Raw genomic sequence first — 13,928 nt, 5'->3', positions numbered from 1 at the left:
GTAATAGCACAAAGGCATAAATCACAAAGAAGAGGGTGGAAGCACTGTGCTTGACCTTTTGAATGGTGATAATGATGCTGGAGTCAGATATGCTCCTGCTGGGGCTGCAGTGCCAGTGTACCTTAGTTTAGACAACGCTGTCATAAATGCAAAATGTGTCTGTGTGTGTGTGTATGTGTGCGCGTGCATGTGAAGGGTTAAGAGGTGGGGCGGTCAACACTGGAGTGCATTTAGATGAAAGAGGCAGCACGTGTGAAGCTGTGTAAGAATATTACACGCAACAAAGTGAGGGAAATGAGTAATTGCACTCAGTGTGTGCGCACACGCAGCGACAGGCTGATACCTGGCGCTCGGCCTCTTTCTTTAAGCGGGAAGTGAAACCTGTCTGCCTGTCTGTCTGCGTCTGTCTGTTTGTCCGTCTCCCTGTCTGTCCTTGCACCACAGAGCATCAGCAGGGTTATTAGAAGAGCCCTATGGCTGCCACTGATAAGGCCTGTATAGGTGCTGCCACTGACAGCGCTGCCTGCCTGCGTGGCAAACACAAGTGGCCCTGGCCGGGGGATTACTGCCTGCTGCCATTTCTGCTGATGCCTTTCTTTATGTTATCCTCTCCAGTCAGATGTGCTGCATTTGAATAACTTGGCTGATGTTGTAGAAATGGAACTCCTCGAAATCTCCACCTGCATACAAATGAAGACACACGGATGAAACGCTCACATAACACACATTCAGACTCTTTGGTTTATTAGTCTCCCCCCTTTTCTCTCCTCCTAATAGTGGCCACAACTGGTTATTTACATGCTCTGTCACTTACTGGGAGGAGTGATGCTGATGGGTTATGAGGCTCACTAATCCACTCTGCTGCTGTCATTAGAGAGAAGCAAACAGACTATTACCACCACCTCCTCCTCCTCTTTCTGCTCGTCATAAGCCTTCTTGAACCTCACACGCGCGCACACACACACACACACACACACACACACACACACACACACACACAACTGTGATAGAGAGTGCCTCTTGTTTCTTTAGCGCTGATAGCGAGTGGAGCCCTGCTTTGGTAATTGATCCTGTTTGGTACATGGGGAGGGGGAGAGAGGGGGAGAAAGAGAGAGAGAGAGGGAGGCCCTAAGTGTTGTCAGTTTGCTGCATTAATTTTTCAACCGTGGCCAGTGAGGCTGGAGGGACGGAGGAGGGGCCCACCGCAGAGCTCTCTCAGAGGAACCATACTAATACCCAATGCTGCTGTTGCTGCTTTGTGCTCTCCCCGTCCGCACTCACGTCGCTGTTTATCGCCGCTCATTCTAAAATAAGTTCCTTTCTGTGAGACTCAATTATGAATCAACTGATTTGTCTACGCAGTCCCAGCCTCCTGTCGTTGACAGATTTGTTTTCCTCCGTCTCCTCTTCCTCTGTGGCTCAAAAATAGCCTTCTGGTGGTTGTGTGACTTGTCCCTCTGTGTCTGGGTGTTTGTGCCTTCTCATGGCGTACAGTATGCGCGGCTGATCATAGACAGACCTCACTCTGTGCTTTTTGATCCCTGCTCTGGGGTCTGGTTGCTGACTCACTCATGATGTCATCAAGCCAGCTGAGAATGAGGACGGGGCAGAAAAGGAAGCATGAAGGCTCAGTTTTTGCCTGCTAGTTCGCTGTAGTAGAACTTGCTATTATTACGTCTGTGCTCTTCACAGTTCTCCCCTGTGCACTGTGTCAAAATACTCTTGTCCTATAATTAGTACCAATGTTATCACAGTGCCAGTCAGCGGCTGGAAATGGTACTGTCTATGTCCGTCAGAGCCGATGTTCGCAAGCACTTCAATGAGTCATTAAGAGATGCTCACAGAGGACGTCACTGCTGACATTTGTTGCAAATATGAGTCATAATTTTTTGCTTTTATTGAATAGTTCCTAAGCAATCTGAGTGTGACACATTTCATTAAGTATCTCTGATGCTTATCTTTTTGCTCAGAGATGTAAAGTAGTCAGGCAGCTCATCACAGATGTCATGCAAAGTCTATAAAAAAAAATGCTTTGTGATGATGCAGTATGTATAGCTCACTGTGGGAGTGAACTGCCTGGAGGCTATGCAGGAGTTAAATCATGATCACTGGAGTTACAGCACAGCACAGCACAGCGCCCAGGGAGCAGGAAGTTCCTAAGTCCTAAATAGTCAGGATGGGTCACATGCAGAGGACAAATCTTCCCTCGGGGATTAATAGACTCAAACTTCACTTTACTTGGCAAACATCACACTTTGTCACATTTTGATCCAAAAGATGACTTTAATGACCTGGAAATCTGTCTCAAAAGCTCTATGTCTATACTAGCACACAGCAGCATACATTCCAAGATTGTTTTCTCAAAGTTTGCCTCCTGCACTGAAATAACAAACAATGGAAATGTACTCAACTTATTTAGCATTGGTCTTAAATAAAGTTGGGAATCGGAATTGTTGAGATATCTCACTGTAAAGGTCAAACTCCAAAAACGCTGGATCCTCCACAATGGAACTCAGCACCACAGACTTCCCCTGGATGGTTAATTCCCACACCTTTCAAACGCCAAGCCCCTGGTTATAATACAGGCTTTCTGTTATCGGTTTGTAGCCCTCAAGCCCAAACAGAGATTACCCCAATGACATCATCAGGGTTATTTTTTTCAGAAAACATAAACCTGCGATAATGTCAATGAGAATTCTAACTAATAAGAAATTGCTAGAAATTACAGATATATTTAGGTAATTCAGAAATGGTGGAGCTTTATGATAGTTTGTCATAGTTTGTGTGTATTTTACCCTCTAAACCTGACCATTTAACCTCAAAATGCCAGCATACCAGACATTATAAAAGGCAGGGCTGGGCCAGAGATGAACCGCGAGATTTACAACCTTTTGTCAGGTCACACAGGTGAGAGTCCTCTCTTTACCGCCCTCTGTTTTGTCCTGTCCAACAGGTGTGTTTTCTCTCTCAGGTCTGATTCCTCTCTACCACCCTCCCGCCAGCTTAGCTAGCCAGGACAGGCCTTCTTCCACTCCAAAACCATGATTGCATTCTTGAGCTATTCCACCCCCTCCTTCAGAACAAGAGCCCTCCACATCTCTCTCCCTTTCAAGTAGAGGCTGCCGGCCGCGTTTCCCCTTTGAAGATGTAATCTTGGAAAACACAGAGACATCTCCGGGATTATCTTAAATGTCTTCAGTATGTCAACAGCCTAGCCCTGTTGCAGAGCAACGCTGGCTGTTTAAAGGGGTCGGCTGTGATGACAGCCAAGGAAAATGCCGCACCGCAGAGGTAATCACAGGGTCAACTGTGACGACTCCATTCAGGGCCAAACTCCCACTTTCAAACTGGATGATAACAGACACAATGAAATGATGTATTTCCCCATGTGGCGAGACTGTGTTTACAATCAAAGGTAATAGCAGGCAGCGGAGGGTTCAGTAGCAGCCGGTGGGTGAGGTTCATTTATGTCATGGCATTTTGCAACATGTGATGAAAATCTGAATGGTGCAACATCTTAGCTAAGCATACACAATAAGCTGAGACCCATTATTGTGTAGTCACAAGAGGGAGAGTTACTATACGCCAAACTAGAGGCACATAAGTGGGCACTCCTTGAAAGGGATCTTGACTTTGTAATCATATCAGATATTATCAGGAGGAGATTTTAGGAAGGGTAAGTGCTCGGAAACGAAATCAGAGAGAGGCTGCCCAGGGAACACGTTGTTATCATAATTACCTGCTGAGCGATGACTGCAGAACCAGTGTTGATGTTGACGCCGAGCTGCCCTCTCCTCTCTCCGACAAGGCTGCCTTGTGTGGGCTGCTGCCTGCTTCGACATCTCTTTGTGCTCTGTTCTCTGTGTGTTTTCTTTCTTTCTATTTTTTTCCCCCTCTCTCTTTTCAGCCGGGAACACAGACTGCAGGCCAAAAAACGCAAATATTGTTTTGGTGAGATCTGGCTGGGAGATTCAGGACGGACTTGCGTCAGTGTGTACGTGCGGGTGCTGGCAGGCTCTGGGGTTGCTCCCGGGAGCCGAGGCGAACCCGAGACCTCATCTTCTTCGTTTCAAACAACAGGCTGCTCCAGCCCGGCGCACGGGGGCCAGCCTGCATGGGTTTTTTTTATTACAGATGATCTGTTTGAATGAAACGCAGCGCCGGCCTCCTCACTGTTGGCATTTAAACGGGAGGAAATAACAGATGATGATATCAGAGCGGGAGAGAATGAAGGAGAGGGAGAGACCACTCGAGGAGGAGAAACACTTGACCTGTTTGTTTTGGGAAAATGGTATTCCTCTGCTAATTTCCTCCTGATAAGTATCTGACAGCTCATAGTAAAGTGTTTTATCTTGGCTAGAGGGAAATGGCTTCTCTCGCTCACAGTGCCAATCGATTTCAGAGACTCTCCTACTTTAAATTGCATTCTCTGGTTTTAAGAGTTCTTCTATTTGCATAGAGGTAATCAATTACATATATTAGCCTACCCTTTTAGTTTAACATGGACTTTCTCCTTCCTTCCCTCCCTCCTTCTCTTTACCCCTCCAGACGCTGTTGCAAATTCTCGCTCTTTCCTCTTCCACCCAACAACATTGACTGCTGTTCGCCGTGTTGGGGGGGCATTGATTTTTACTGCTCTGATTCTCTCTCTGGTTTAACAGTTGATGAGTTGTGTTAAGACGCCCAGGGACAGCCCTGCCTGTTTTAAGGAGATGAGGTTGGCTTTTATAGCCCTCCTGCTTCCTCAGCCCTGGATGATAAGGTGTGTGTGTGTGTGTGTGTGTGTGTGTGTGTGTGTGTGTGTGTGTGTGTGTGTGTGTGTGTGTATAGATGTGAACGTGTACACGTGTGAGTGAGTCTGTCTGTATGAGTTGAGCAGCCGCTTGAGACTAGGATTCCCCCCAGGAAGCTAAAGTAAACCTTGTGGTGTTAAGGGCTTTTAACAAGCAAACTTGGGCTTTGTCATCTCCAGCATTCGAATCACTTTAAAGAGTTTGCGCAGAAAATTGGTTTATCTCAGTCAATGAACAGCCACATCATCAGATACGATTACCAGGACTGAAGCGTTAAGAGAGTAATACCAAACGCGATTACGAAACAGGAGACGACAGGTTCGAGTGGAGAGTTGACACAGAGTTTAGATCCAAAGGTGACAGGAATTTTTTACTCTCTAAGAGGCACCTATAACCCCCCCCCCCACAGCCCACATACTAACAACACACTCAGAAGTCATGGATACAGACACAAACGTCATTTAACACGATTAGTTTCTTTGAGGATTTTACCGCAGCCTCTTATATCCGGGATGAAAGAGTTCACACTTCTGACAGGAAGGAAAAAAAAAAAAAAAGCTGGAGTCTGCAGAAGCTAGTACGAAGCACTCAGCTTTTCACTGCAATATTCACCACATTATTAAGGAACACATTGCTTTGTGCTGTGTGGCTCTCGACACCATCTGTAGTGTGCTGCTCAAGTGGTAGCAATTTCCTTGTAGTCTCGTGTCTCTCATGCAGTATTACAAGTGAAACTCGATTGCAGATCTCCGCTCGACGTTCTAGTGCGTTTAGTTTCTCATAAACGTTTGCATTCTTCAGTGATTGCTCCCCGGCGGTTTCCAATATGCAGAAATGCACTGCCATCTCAGTATTTAGCTCTCTCTTGCGCTCTTCAGCTTCGAAGCCTGATGTCATTTCAGAGTACAAAAAAATAAGAAATTGCCCAGTATTGCTTGTAAACTGGAATCCAATCTAACCTCTGCTGTAATAAAACCATGTTGTTTTACTTTTTTTTAACCAACCTTAAGAAAACTAAACATATTTCTCTTGTGCGGTTGCTAAATGACATCACCTTGGAAAAATATGTCACGGACCGAATAAAACCAGCCGAAAATTGGCTCAATAAAGATATAATTATTGAATTTTCAGAACTTAATGTGTGGCAAACTTAACAATGTGATATTATAATCTCTCTCTTAAACCCATCACCTTTACACACTTTCGGCACACACATTTTTAAAGAGGGTCCATCAGTGCGTGTTATAGCTGGGTAATATCAGCCTAATAGGCTTACCTGCCAGCACTGGATGGTACGTAGACCCTGTAAATCACATTTGTCTGCGACACCTGCTCGCCTCCCTGTGTATTTATAGCTTTCTCCTCCACCCTGTCCTCTTCCTTTTGGCCTCGGCCCAAAATCAACCCCCTCTTCCCACAGTATGTTCTCCAGTGGGCTCCCTTCTTCTCATGGATTAAGTGAATGAATGAGCAGGTGTTAAGATGTATGGGAGGGGCCCCATTCAATCCCTGCGCCCATGGTTTAGTGTCTAAATATCAACAGCAGATATTTTTTAGAGACGATGTATTAGAAATATTCACCTGTTCCTTCCGATATTACTGATATCAGATTTCTTCCACTTCCCCGTACTTTTGTGTATGGAAGCTTCCTCGTTGGCTGCGTCCCACTGGCCAAAAATTCTTCGACTCTGATCAGACGAGCCAAGTTATACTGTACCTCTTGGAAAATGGCCACAAGGGCAGCCTGAAGCAGGGGAAGCTTGTTTGTTTCAGTGTTAGAGATTGTAAGGGATGAAACAATGGAAGAGATAAGGGAGTGGTGTGTGTTTGCCAGGAGACCTTAAGATAAACACTGAAATAAGTGAAATAGTTACTGTTGTCATATGTACTTTTAAAGAATTGCAAAGAAGAGTGAGCCCAAGAAGACAGTTTAAAAATGCTAATATTAACTAAGAGTCACAGACAAGTGTTGGGCCCGGGGCAACAAGTTGTAAACGCAGCACATATTGCTGTGGTGAATGTATTAGCAAACGGTTGATTGTTTATGTGTCCAGCAGACAACCGGAAACGTAAGCATTGATTTAGAATCATGTTTGTGCCACAAAGTCCAATATTCTTTCTTTTCTTTAGCTCAGCTTTTGGACTCCATTAACCCCTGAGGGAAAATAACTGGCTCTGTAGCTACTCTATGCTCCACTGTGTTCACCAGTTAGGGACTAGTTTTGTCCGTCTGTGGTTTGCTTGTGGGCAGGTAACATACAGTGGGTTCATCACAACTTTTTATCTGAACAAAACCACAACAAAACAGAACTTCTTTCATTCGAATCGAGGTGCATTGTAGATGACTAGAGATAGAGTGGCAATGTGCTGGTAGGCTAATCCCAAAACCTGTGTGTATGTGTTCTGGGCCTACGCCGGATTTGTATCAGCCTGTAAAGGGCGCAGCGAAGCAGTGAGGAGAGACTAAGAGAGGTGTATTAAGGCAGTGAATCTCACTGCTCTGTGTGTAATGGACTCAGGATGAGGGCTGACCAAGCGTCAGGCTGCTGATAACCTTTAGGAAGGACATTGTTCCTGTGCAGTGGGGGGTGGGGTCGCGTGGGGGGATATACAGGACTGCTGCAGTATACAGGCAAGGCAGTGTGATGGGTGGTGCAGTTGTTCATTGGTTCATTGGCTCTCCGGCAGGGTTAGGAGGTAAAATAAATGGGGCAGTATAGCAAACTCCCCCATGGCTTCCTGCATACATTTTTCAATACCAGGGTGTATTTCTCTGTGATACATTTGTCCTCTGTCTGAACCAGGTTCTCCCTGGCATTCCATTAAAAGAAATCTAACAGCCTTTTCTTCTGTCTTCCTTCCCCTCAGATCACCGCTTAAGGAGGGGGTCAGCGAGGGACCGTGCGTGAGGAATACATGAAGGCTGGGTTGGGGGAGGGGGCGGCCACCACAGCGGCAGTACCACCGAGGTCAAAGTTCACACAGGTAAACTCCTTTTAATCCGCCGCTCAGTGATTCTGCACACCCTTTGGTTCAGTCCTGGCTTTTTTTTTTTCCGACACAGAGAACACTTGGCACGCAAAGGCAAAATGAGGGAGTAATGTGGCTGGTTTTGATTGGACCCTCCTGGGCTGGCGGCCGGGGAGGAACTGGGATCTGAGCAGTCTGCAGCTGCTGTTTATGAGGAGCTGTGCAGGATCCTGTTTGGCTCTGTGTAAAAAAAAAAAAAACCCAGCCAGTCCCCGCCGAGAACCCTGTGGCCAGTGTCAATACTTGGAGAATAGTACAAAACCAAGATGCTTTGATTCAAGAACCATTTTTTCCAAAACACTCATATTTTCTGATTTAAATTTTTTTTTTTTTTTTTTTACAGTGAACAGATGCAGAAAGCAAAAAGATTCATGCACTCAAAATGCAGTTTGCCGATTGAGATCATTGTGTCTCAGTAGAATTGTAGGTGGAATATTATAATGATTTGTCATTAAATAAATGTAAATTGCATAATAGCACTGCTTTATCTGAATGAAATAATTTGCTCATCGTGAGTTTACTGTGGTTGATATTCAACGGCTTTTTCTCAGGCAACCAGAAAAGTTTGTCATTGCTAAAGTATGTCCAGAGAGGTGCAAAACTCTTCCACCTAGCTCCAGTGTTACACTTTCTTCTTGCCTTTCTTACTGTATTTTCTACCAGGGATTAAGGAGTATGGAGGTGTGTGTGTGTGTGTGGGGGGGGGGGGCCAGATACAGGAGGCAAATAAATAATAAAGTGCTGGTTAATCTTCCTTAGCGCAGTGTGTTTGTGAGCGTGTGTGTGTGTGTGTGAACACTGAGCAAAGTTACCGCCAGGGGAACATCTGCCTCACACACAAACACACACATGCACGTATATGCAGACAGACAGACACAGATACTGTACACACATGCGCGACTAGCAGGGATCAGCCAAAGCGATTAACACACGGACGTCAGAGCACAGAAAGCGACAGGTTTAACACACACAGAAACACACACACACACACATGCACACGTGCGCCGACCATGGACATAGTGACAAGTAATGCACAGTGAACGAAAGAGAGAAGCTGCCAGCAGACAGAACAGAGCTGCAGAATGTGACAGCACATGACTGCAGACACATGAAAGTATAGGAAGACAAGTTTTACTGCGCTTCTCTGTTGCTGTCGTACTGTATTCATCTCGCCTGGTATCCATGGACTCGTGTCTGCTCTTTTTTTTTTTTTTTTTTCCTCCTCTCACATTAACACAAACACAGCACACCAACAGTTGATCAAACAACTGTGCAATTGAGGCAGAATTTGGCCAGACAGCCAGCCAGGATGAGTAATGTAGAGCTCTGCTGGCTTAATTTGTTTAGAAAGCCTATCATTGCTGCAAACATGCTACAGACTGTTGCCGTTTACAGAGGAGTTTTTTCCCCTGCAGCTTTAATTGGATGCATTTTTAATGTCGGCACCACATAGTGTGGTCACTGTTGACACTGAACACTGTGGCCGTTGTGAGGCGACGGGGTTGAGATTGAGGCGAGAGGAAGAGCGTGTGTGTGTGTGTGTGTGTGTGTGTGTGTGTGTTTGTCTGAGTGTGTAATGGTTGGGTGGAATCCTTCAGTGTTGTGTCCACGCTAAAGGTGAAATTTATGGCTCTGCAACACAGGGTTGCAGCTAGCTACGCAGCTTAACGCACGTAGCCGCTGTAGCTGACATGAACGAGGGGAAAACAGGGCTTTTAGAAATCAATGACGTAAACCTTGCCCGGATGCGACGAGGTTAAGAGAACAACTTTATGTTGGCCTCCAACCTACTCTGTTGTCACTCACATTTAGCTATTACTCAATACGGCTGACGCTGTGAATCCGTATTTGTTTATTTTGTTCATAAAACAGTGGAGCTGCAGAGGAGCTACCGTTTTCCAGCTGAGACTCAGCAGAACAACCGGGCTGTATCTGATCTTTATGCAAACAATCTGAAAACACTAGTGTGGACGCACGCTGTTTAGTCATGTAAAGAGCATTTTCAAATTAGTGGACAGAGTCTGACTGTATTGGTTTTGGCTCTTTTGATGTGTTGTGTGTGCCTCGGTGCCGCATGGCATTCCTAGATAAAGCAAAGGATCCTGGGGATTAGCTCACACCAAGTGAATTAGCATCCCATTCCCAGCCTTCTCCATTTTCTTCCATTTTTCTGTTTCTTTCCCTCCATTCTGTGTTTTGTCCATCCTTCTTCTCTTACTCATTTCTTTCCGTGGTTTTCTCCATCATCTGTGTACTGATGTGCTAGTACGTTGTACTGTATGTTTGTGACAGAGGAAAGGTGAGAGACTTAGATAAAGACAAAATGAGAGAGAACACGAGTCTTGAAGAGACTCGTGTTCTCCAAGGAGGTTTCACTTCAGGGTGCTGCAGCTTAGGTAACTGTGATGATATTCAAAAGACAGGAATGTGTATTTTTATCCTTGCTGGTGATAGTCATTGTGGTTATCGTCTTACGGCCCATTTTTCCTCACACACAAGCCGGCCTCTTTTGGATTGTGTGCTGCAAGAGGCATCTCACAAACAAGCAGAGGTATAAAGTGGTGAGAGTGGGAGGATGAGAGAGAACATTGTCTTCTCTTTTCCAGCTTAGGGACAGAGCAGAACAGGTTGTGTGAGGATACTTGCTATCCTAACAACGTCTAACACTGCCTCAGGGCCACCTCTACTGCTCTGATGCAGCTGAGAGTTGAGTTGTGCAGAGGAGTTGGAATATTTGCAACACATTCCTCAGCATCAGATGGCTTTCCAGGTTACACTATAATTACCAGAGTAACACATCCACTTTGTAAAGTTGTGACATAATTAATGTAGTAACTTAGATTAATGTATTATATTAGTTTCCTTTAACAGATTTAGATGCTTTTTTTCTCCTCATTTACAGAATTAGTATGGTATAAGTAATATACCATAATGACAAAATAGATCAAGATGCGTCACGGCGGTGTGACCTGGCTTTCTGTTTTTTGTTTGGGAAATTCCAGTTTCATACAACTTAGGTCTTATTTTCATAGCTTGGCCATCTTTGCTACAATAGTAGAGGTAAGAATGGCTAATAAGAACATTGCTTTGCACAGATCTGGTAACAGAGAGGCATCGCTAAGAAGAAGTCAGACAGGAGTGGTCCGATGATCATGCAGGTTGTAAACCAAAACCCAGACCAGTCAAATTCCTTTGTAAGGTGAAAAGGTGACATTATTACCCAAACTGTCCATTGTAAACATTCGTCGCAGTTTACAGTGTCTCCCACAGAATTAGATTTTGGGATCTGTGACTATGACAGACAGAGAGAGAAGGGCTCTTCAATGACGAAATGAAAAAAATATTTTCGGTTCATTTTCACAAGGTCGACTGTGTCAGGTGTACGAACAGGTAGGGGAGGGGTAGAGCAAGGGGTTTTCCAGAGATTGTCCACTTCTTATTCACGGATAGCGTTGTTCTCTCGGACGGATAAACAAATAAAAAGAAAGAAAGCTAAAAAATGAATTGCCAAGTATACTTTGGTGGCTGACCCGCCTGGTTTAACCTTGACTGAAACTTTTCCTGCGCAATAACACATTATTACCAATCTTTTGGGTGCACTCACTTTCGTATTTGGTGTTTTAGATAATCTGTTTTAGATGATCTAGCTGTTTACAATTTATCTGATCATGTGACCACCAATATCTTGCCCTGTCTGACTTAGTTTTAGTGATATCATCATGTTCCCAGATCTCATTATGGAGTTGACCACAAAGTTATCATAACTAAAAGAAACGCTGGCTAAAACTATGAAAATCAGACCCAAGTTTTAATGAACCAGAATTTTCCTTTAAACGTCTTCAAATGTTGACGTAATCTGAAATGACATCACTCCAGTAGACCGGCATCTTTGTGCGCCGGTCGGTCCGTGATGTTATCCATCACTGGGTCTCTCTGTCTGGCGTCGTCAATTACCCAGAGGAAAACAACATTAGAGGCCTGAATGGGACACGGAGCCGTGGCAGGCCTGACATGGCTGTGTTATATGATTACACAACCTGTTGGCTGTCCGCCTGTCAAGTGTCTCCCAGCTCTGATGAATGGCTGCAATATGCCGCGCATCACAACACGCCACGCCACACACTCATTAATGGCTTCTCATAATGCCCAGGACGTTCCCCCAATGCTGCGGCAGGATTCACAGAGAGAGGGAGAGAGATGGGGGTTGGTAGTTGTAGCATGAGAGTGAGAGTGAGAAATGGCGTTCATGAATACTCCAACCTTGTTTCCGTGTCGCCATTCAAGGCAGTAAACAAAAGAAACACGGTGTCCTCATTTGAATAATTTCACAAATGGTGTGGCAAGACGCCAGCATCACAGTCACACGTAACTCTTAATGAACGAACAATAGATGACAGGAACAGGATGAGAGCAAAAAATGCGGGGAGATGTAAAAATTATTACTTTAAAAAGTGCGACACATATGTCTCAAAATGAGATACATGTTTGTCCATCTGTGGCCTATTTGCATAGATTATCAGAAATGCTGCACGCACGCCAGTGTGTGGGAACATTACAATAGAGATGCTCGAAGAAAGGAGATTGAATCTGTCGTCTGTCGGATGCCATTTGAAGCTTAGCTGATTGCTCTTTCTTTTGGTGAATTAGGAGACATGCTACCCAAGAGCCTCCAAACTACTTGACTCCCAGCTATAACAAACAGATTTGATTCTTATAGAGACACTGCACCAAGAGGTTTCAAATTAAAGGGGTGAAATTTCTTATGAATGAGTTGTTTTCTAAGGAGATACTGTGTACCAGGGGCTCTATGGAAACAACGTGAAGCAGTTTTTCACAAACCGTACCGGCCACAGAGAGGTTATCTAAAACCTTCATGACCCTCGGACACATTAGTTGGGGTGTTTATGGCTCTGTCAGACTTCTAGTGTGTAATACCTACTGGGAAGCATCAGCCACATTGCAGGGGCCCCATTGATAAGCACACTCTTTCTCTCGATTTGACAGGCCTGTGCTCAATATACTGCGCCTCAGCTTTGTCTTGTCGTATATTTTGTGCTGTGGCACATTAAAGTCAGTATTTTTATAGAAAGCGACACAGATGTTAAGAGATTTTCAATTTCACCTCGCTCAGATGTGCCAGCGTTTTCAGGCTGAATGCAGCGGAGGAAAGCACTGAGCAGCGCTGCACCTGCAGTGTGTGTATGTGAGAGAGGAGGAGACAGAGAGACAATCTGGCTGTATATTCCTCTGTCTGCACGCCTGTGTTATTGTATGTGTTCAGTCTCACAGCTTGAGTTTCTCAGTTTGAAATGCAACACCTGCAGATGTGTCTTGTAAACTGCAGCCCGCAGCTTCTCTCCCATTCAGAGGGGACAACTGAAACAAAGCAATTAAAGTAGCACTCTAGTTTGGATGTGCGGGTGTGCCTGCCTGTGCATGGGTGTGTGAGTAATTACACATTGTTTTTACGCCACGATCTTAAATCGAACAGGAAAGAGATTGACACTCAGGCAGGGGGAAGGACAGCTCTGCGCCAATTGCGGCATTAGCAGTTCTGTCATATTCATAGTCTGTTAAAATATGGAGGTCAGAGGTCACTGACAACCTGTTGACACGGAGCAGATTTATGCAACAAACACGCAGGCCAGCCACAGCCCAGTTTTTGGCGCAGCAAGTTCTAGCAGTGGTTTCTTGTTGCTGCTGATCTTTGGGTCCTTCCAGCTCCAGATACCAGAGCCTGAGTTATTCTCCACTGCGTTGCCTGACCCTCCTAATTGACAACGGCTGTGGCTGAGAAAGAGAGAGCTAAACAGACAGAGAGAGAGAGAGAGGCAGGACAGATTCTTGTGTGAAAGCGGGAGAAAGTAAGAACAAAAGACTGAGCAAATGAAAGGAGTAAAGAGCTAGACGTGTGCAGGCCAACGCTGATCAAGTGGAGGATGGCTGTGTGCTCAACAGTTGGCCTCATGAAAGCTGAACCTCCTTCCTCCCCTCCTCCCTCTACCTCCTTATTTCTGGCAGTGAGCCAAACAGAGCCAAACACAATGTCCTAAATGTAGGTGTAGCTTTTCAACAATAGTATATAATAGCTGCAAGAAAAGGGGG

The 13,928-nt window shown here is 45.0% G+C and overlaps 1 protein-coding gene across 4 annotated transcripts in view; it reads left to right on the top strand.

Moving 5' to 3' along the window:
- Positions 1-13,928, top strand: part of zmiz1a (zinc finger, MIZ-type containing 1a) — a 99,306-nt gene that overhangs the window by 14,664 nt on the left and 70,714 nt on the right. For all 4 annotated transcript variants that reach the window (XM_023426627.2, XM_023426626.2, XM_023426625.2 and 1 more), the window contains exon 2: positions 7,662-7,778. The gene's annotated coding sequence lies outside the window, so the exon portion shown is untranslated. The remainder of the gene's footprint in view (positions 1-7,661; positions 7,779-13,928) is intronic.

This window comes from Seriola lalandi, unplaced genomic scaffold (assembly GCF_002814215.2).
Source record: "Seriola lalandi dorsalis isolate HSWRI2012SDOR001 ecotype SW California unplaced genomic scaffold, Sedor1 jcf7180002054832, whole genome shotgun sequence".
NCBI lineage: Eukaryota > Metazoa > Chordata > Actinopteri > Carangiformes > Carangidae > Seriola > Seriola lalandi.
Note: the sequence above shows the minus strand (reverse complement) of the source record. Positions and strands in the feature narration are given on the sequence as shown.